Below are 7,350 nucleotides of genomic sequence, written 5' to 3'. Positions count from 1 at the left end.
CAATCAAATTCACATGTGAAAGATTTTTTTTTTTTTCGTTTTGCCTTTGGATGTTAATTTTGGACCATGAAATGCAAGTGTTATCTAATGAAATATATCCTTAACTATCGACAACAATGTAAGGAGATTTGTGTTCGGGATGCTGGGGAATAAAGGCCTTGACCTGGATGTTTTCCTTGTATGCTTTCATGAAACTTTTAGGTAGAACAGAAAAGCAACCTCAAATTTTCCATATAACCAACATGTTACTGAAGTGAATAAAGTGAATTTTACCACTCAGAGATAGGGAGCAACGAATCATACAGCTATCTGATTTTAAGACCTCAAGCTTGCTTTGTAGATTTTACAAAGGCACTAATAGCACCCTTGCCCTTGAATGAGGAAGCGTTTGATTAAGTCTATCTCCTTGAACAAAAGTGCCTTTATCAATAGGTGCCTTACATTGGTCGGTTTCTACTGGCCCATGAATTTATCAAAGGCCAAGGCAAGGGTGGGAAATCATGGTTTCACGAGGAAGTATTTATTATGAATAACTCTTGTTTATCATGAATAGATATATTTATGGTATAAATAATTAAGCGATGACATACAACTTGCGTATCTTCAGCTTTATTTCCCTATACTTGTAAATAGTATCCTAAAGCGTTCTGGACCAATAAAGGCAAGGGCGGCCCAATACATCTGGGGACCTAAGGCGAATTCAGTAAATGAGGCCTCTCTTTTTTAAATAATATTTTTTTTAATAAATATAAAATATTTAAAAAAATGTTATGGAAATAGATTGCAGTCAAGTATACTATTTCAACAAAGATCCATGAATCTAATAAAGGTAGACAAAAAGCCTCTTCAGTTCAATATAATTCTTGAATGAAAATATTAAAAAAAAAATACTTAAAAAAAAAGGGCCCATGAAACTGTTCTTGGCAATACTGTTTACCATGTGAAGCAAGAGCAGAATAGGAAAAGGTCATCCCATGGCGCTTCACGGTCAAAGAATTTGTCCAGAAAGGGACCTCTCTATAAGAGAAAGTAGGGTCATTATGGGAAATTCACTTCATCTAATTAATAAAAGTCCCATCCCACCATCTCCCCTTCAAGTGAGTACCCAAGCAGCCACTGCAACATCACGGCACAGCAACCATTAACCCCCCCTCCCTCCTTCTCTTTCTCTACCCTCCTTTTCTTTTGCTAAAGACCATCTCCCCCTTCAAGTGAGCACCGAAGCTGCAACTGCAACATCACGGCACAGCAGCCATTCAACCCCCTCCCTCCTTTTCTCTCTCTACCACCCAAGAGGGGAGAAGAAACCGAGAGGAGAAAATTAAAAGAATCTCCACCCTCCAAGAAGTCCATCTCCAATCCCCCTATCTTTCTTCCTGATGGCCCAGCTGGATCAAGAGTAATGACTTGTGAGGGAAGGAAAACCAAGACCAAAACTAAAAAAGAGAAGGGATGAAAGATAAGAGTGGCTTCAGGCGTGTATCAAGCCAACCAAATCCCTCCTCTCTCTCTCTCTCTCTCCACCCAAAACAAAACTACTGTCCCCAACTTCCCCAACTGCCCCTCTGCAGGCCAGGAAACCCTCCACCTCCCTTCCATCAAGGGGGAAGACTCGTAGCCAGCTTTTGCTCCCGGAGGCCTTCCATTGGCCTGAGGCCTTAGGCGACCGCCTCGGTCGCCTAGGGCTCGGGCTGGCCCTGAATAAAGGCTTGGGCAAGGAGATCCACTTTCTTACCACTTAAACATGAATTGGAAGGTACACAATAAATATTATCAATAGGCTGTATTAAAAAAGATTTACTACAATGACTCACTTCCAATATCCTTTTTTTTATTTAGGGTTTTTTGCATGGATACCCTTCTAAATATCAAATTTTGCATCAATATCCTTCCAAAATTGATTTTGCATGTATACCCTCGTAAAATTTTGTTATTGTACAAATGCCCGTAATATAACAATTGTTCTAACAGTGTTAAGAAAAATCATATTTATATTGATTAAAAATAAAATAAAATTTTAAAATTACGCTATTATTCCTGTCTTCTTTCTCTATCGGGTTCACGATCTATTTGCATGTCTACTCATTAAGGGTATTTTAGTCATTTTAATTTGAAACTGTTAATTTTTTAACGTCGTTAGATATCATGGGTACATATGCAAAAACAAAAATAAAAAAAGGATAGAATGGCAAAACAAGTGTTTTACGAGGGTATACATACAAATATCAATTTTGGAAGGGTATTCATACAAAATCCAATATTTAGGAGGGTATTCATGCAAAAAACCCTTTTATTTATTTATGTTGATGTTGGTGCACCTACTGTGAAACCTTAAAATTCTTCAGTGCTCCCAAGACACCTGGCATGGTGGCAAGTGTTGCAGCATTTGTTGTCCCAAAGATGGGGATACTTGCATATAAGACATACAATCACCATGTTTGTGTACGCATAATAGGTACAGATGTTCATGCATATGTCTTCAGATACGTGTATCACTGACTACTATATGGCACTTATATTAAAAAAGTAGCACCTGTTACATAAATGAAACAAAGAAGTACAATACTTGTGCAATAAGTAGTTGGTGCATTAAGTTGACATATAACAGTGAGACTTAAAATGCCATAGCTGCACGAAAGAATCTTCTGATATGATGCTCCAAAAAATTGTGTTAAAAATGGGTAAGTCTGACTGGTGCGAGTATGATACCGTTTTCAAAATGCCAAGAAGAATTGAGCACTACTTTGCTGTACCAAAGTGCTTAGGGTGTTAAGACTCCAGAAATCCTGGAAACTAGAGTGATTAGGTAACATTAATGTCATAATGGGGTGCAATATGTGAATAGAGCTGTAGGAGTTGCACCACCAATTGGGACGTTATGGTCTTGTATGGTGAAGATTTCAGGAGGGATCAATACGTAGAGACAATCTGAACTTCATATAACGATTTTGTAAGAGGTGAAAACCTAAACTAACATTGGCAATAATTGAGAATAAGGAACATGAAAAAGCTCGGAATAACATCAGTAGTAGCCCCAAATAGAAAAAGATAGGATTTATAAAGCCAACCTGATAAGTGCTAAATAATACATAAATTAGCCTCTTTTTCGTAGCACTTATCATTATTTTAATTCACATATTCTGTAAATTTAACCATAAAAGATGTGTTACCCTCATCATTGCATTTTAATAAATTAATTCGAGTTTGATTTAATTATTTATTAATTGAGCCTAATGAATGCAGGTCGAGTCAAACTCAATTGGATGATACCTAAACCCCATCAATTTCTTTCCTTTTCACGTTCTCTCTGATTTTCTCCACGTGTCCAAACTTTCTAATTTGAACATCCTGAGTTCACGCGTCCGTCCCAATTCTCCTGTCCACCCCATGTCCACGTCATCCTTTAAGTGCTTAAAGATCAAGCTTCCACGTCACTCTTCCCTCTCATGTCCAAAGAACAGAACAAAGTTCTCTCATCCACGTTTGATCCCAGCCGACCACATCCATTCACATCTCAGCGTCCCAGCTTCATCCCTTCCGCATTCCGGAGTCCCTTCTCCCACAAATCGTTCCCTTCCAGCGCTCCATCCTCTTCCACGCGTCTCCCTTCCGCACTCCCCTGCATTCACGACATCCAAACAGAGCCAAATCCTCCGCATGATCCCATGGAATCTCCCAACATCCAAGTTCATCCAAACTTTCAGCCTCATCCTGCTTCGATCCATCCTTATCTCGACTTGGAACAGGGGAGGAGAGGGGGAGGTATGCAGTCTATAAAAGGCTCGACATGGAAACCAGAGAGGGTATTCTTCTGACCGAAGGTTCGCATCCACTAACTCATTGATCAAACGTGGTGGGGAAGCTCCACGGAAACCAGAGAAGGGAGAAGACAACGAGAGAAAGGAGGTAGCCGTGATGGAAAACCTCTGCGCTGCTGCTGTCACCCACGACTCCATGGAAGGCTGAACTCTTCTCTAGGGCTGGATGCAGCCCTAACAAAGGAAGACGGATTTTTGTTTATTTAATTTCATGTTCTTGGAATTGTATAGACATTCTTGTTCTTAATAAATATCTTTTACCTCATGCTTAAATTCTGTGATTTCAAGTATGAAGTCTATACAAAAGTTTTTCATGATCATTGAAGTAAAAATAAGATAATTCATGCGTAAGGAAGATGCGATGTGCTGCCACCTTAGATTAGGGTAGACATTTCATGCTAACTAAAGATGGATTATGCCTAAATTACTTTTGTGAATTTCTATTTAAATGCTTTTAGGCTTGTAGCCAATTTGTATATTAATTCAAGAATAAATTAAAATACAATTAATTCTTGTTCCTATGTTAGTGGTGAATTCCTTGCCTTAGATTCTTTTATTCATATCATTTTTAATTGCATCCCTTATTAAATTTCTTAGTTTAATTTTCTTCACAAACTCTTTTTTTAAAATATTTTTAAGAAAACAACTGTACCTCAATCTCTGTGGATCGATACCCGTAATCACTATCCTACCAGATACGTGCTATTGCGTGGTCTTTAAAGTTGACTATCAATTTTTGGCGTCGTTGCCGGGGATTGCTAGCATAGTTGTTTTTCTCTTCATAAAAAAAAACTTTCAAAAAAATATATATCTAAAATAAAATAAAAATATTTTCTATTTTTGTTACTTTTCTTATCTCTTTTTTTCTCTTACTAATTTTTGATTTTTTCTTGGTACTATTTGATCAAGAATCGAAGAGAAAATCTGGGACGATCAAAAAGAAAACTGCTGGAAAAGAAATGCTGTAGAGGTTTGCCTAAAAAAATAAAAAAAAATTGCTGGGAAAATTTCCTTTGGTAACATCTAAACTTTTCTTGTTGATTCTAAATTAGCTTGAAATTTTGTGGTGATTGTTTGATTTTAATTTCAGTAAAAGTGTGAATGCATGCTTGATACACATACACCAATTAATCCGCACATAGTAAGGGCAATCACCCCAACAAGATAAGAACTGGATTTCATCACTAGATTTTTGCCCAAATTAGGTGAATCAATTCTCACATAGCTATCACTTTAATTAAAATCAATTAGACGTTGGCCCCTAGGAACATTCGAGCTCAATAGAACGAAGATCACTGAAAGTTGCACCAATTTCGCTCTGTGGCTTAGTTGATGTCTAGACAAGCTTTGTCCCTATAAGGGAGACAGTTCATTTGTTCGAGGCAAGTGGTTTTTAAGTGGGACCTTTGCAACGCATCGTGACCCCCCCCACTCACCTGGGAGCTTACCTAGTCAACTCAGTTCATTAGACCGGATTGGAGGCTTAGGTGCCCTCTTCAAACCAGTTAGAAGTTGTCTAGTGATTTTAGGGCAAATACAAGAATTTGATGTGCTTTTCTTTTAGTGCATGCTGGACTGTACTTGACTGATCAGAAGAGTATTAGTGCATGCTAGGGTGTCGTTCCAGATCTCCTAAATTAGTACCTTTTGATTCTGAAATAGAGCATTCTATTAGGGCCCTTCGAGCCGAAATCCGCCCTATAGAACCATAGGATCTACACCATTTGTCGAGATGGCTGAAGAACAACCCAAACTACTAAAGAAGTACTTTACTCCTTCCATTTATACCTCTCCATCTTATATTCGACTACCTGATACCACTGTTGTTTTACAGTTTGAAATTAAGTCTAGTGTCATCCAAATGCTCCCCTCTTTTTATGGACTCAACAATGAAGACCCATACAAACATTTAGATGAGTTCCTTGAAATCTGCACCACTGTCAAAATTCAGAACTTCACTGATGATGCTCTGAAACTTAGGTTATTCCCTTTTTCTCTTAAGGATAGAGCTAAGCAGTGGTTCCATTCATTAGAAGCCAATTCTATTCTTTCATGGGCCCAAATGCAATATGAATTTCTAAAGAAATATTTTTCCATAGGAAGAACAAACCAATTTAGGTGTGCGATCACAAGCTTCTCCCAATTTGACGGGAAAGAATTTCATGAAACTTGGAAAAAATTTAGAGACTTACTCCGAAAATGCCCGCATCATCAAATACCCAAATGGCAATTAGTGCAATGCTTTTATGACGGGTTATCTGAACGAAACCGTCAGATGGTTGATGCTTCTTGTGGGGGAACTTTCATACTTAAGAGTGAGCAAGAGGCATGGCAGTTGTTTGAAAACCTTAATGAAAATTTCCTCCACCATGCCTCCGCTCGTCAAGCACCTCCGAATTTTCAAAGAAAAGGGACCATATATGAAGTTGGCCAGTCTATAGGTCTATCTGACAAAGTAGATGCATTGTTTCGCAAATTGGACCAGCTAATGTCTAGAGAACAGCTTCCAACCTTTTCCCAAGCACAAGTGTATGCTCTCTGTTCTAGCCCGTCTCACCCTGTTTTTGAGTGCCCTTTGGCAGCTCAATTCTCTGAATTTGTGCAAGAACAAGTAAATGCTGCTCAAACACAATCCCGACCGGGTAATGATCCATATTCTACCACTTACAATCCGGGATGGCACAACCATCCGAATTTCTCTTGAAAGCAGCAGACTTTCAATACTTTCCAACCTTATTCCCAAAACTTTCAACCCTTTCCGAATGTTCATCCGAACCGTCCTCCTACTCACTATTCACAATTTCAGCATGTCCCTCCTCCAGCACCCCAAAGAGATATGGCTTTTGAGCAAAAGATTTTAACTGCCCTTCAAGGACTCGAAGCCAATACACAATTGTTGCACTCCCATACCCAGTCTATTGCCAAATTAGAAATCCAGCTAGGGTAGCTAGCGAGTGCACTAAATAAGAGAGGAAGGCAAGCTTCCAAGCCAACTAGTGAGTAACCCGAGAGGGCAGTACATGGCTCAAGAGACTCACCCAAATGATGTTCATCATGAACAAGCTAATGCCATGACTACCTTAAGAAGTAGACGTGTAGTGGACAATAAGGTTGGAGAAAAAGAACATAAGAAAAATGAAGACAGAAGTCTGATTGTGCCTAAAGAGAACCCAAACTCTTCTTTGTCACCATCTAGTCCAGTATCGACCACACCTTTTACACCAAAGGCCCTTTTCCCTCAATGTCTGAAAGCACCTTCTCCCTTTGGCATGAAATAAACTTCATTGGAAGAAATAATGGAGGTCTTCAAACAAGTCAAAATCAACCTCCCTCTCCTTGATGCCATAAAACAAGTTTCATCCTATGCCAAATTTCTTAAAGACCTTTGTACCCAAAAACGAAAATTTCGAACACATGTGCCTAAAAAGGTTTTCTTAACTGAACAAGTAAGCTCCATCCTCCAGCACAAAACTCCTCCTAAGTTCAAAGATCCTGGTGCCCTTACCATCTCTTGTGTGGTAGGAGACAATTC

General features: G+C 38.8%; 1 protein-coding gene across 4 annotated transcripts in view; it reads right to left on the bottom strand.

The window, feature by feature from the left end:
• The window catches only part of LOC103719334 (protein TIC 20-I, chloroplastic-like), a 46,840-nt gene that overhangs the window by 6,534 nt on the left and 32,956 nt on the right, over window positions 1-7,350 (bottom strand). The gene's annotated exons all lie outside the window — the stretch shown is intronic.

This window comes from Phoenix dactylifera, chromosome 1, assembly GCF_051530095.1.
Source record: "Phoenix dactylifera cultivar Ajwa chromosome 1, Ajwa_hap1_PhDact_Kaust_v1.1, whole genome shotgun sequence".
Taxonomy (NCBI): Eukaryota; Viridiplantae; Streptophyta; class Magnoliopsida; order Arecales; family Arecaceae; genus Phoenix; species Phoenix dactylifera.
Note: the sequence above shows the minus strand (reverse complement) of the source record. Positions and strands in the feature narration are given on the sequence as shown.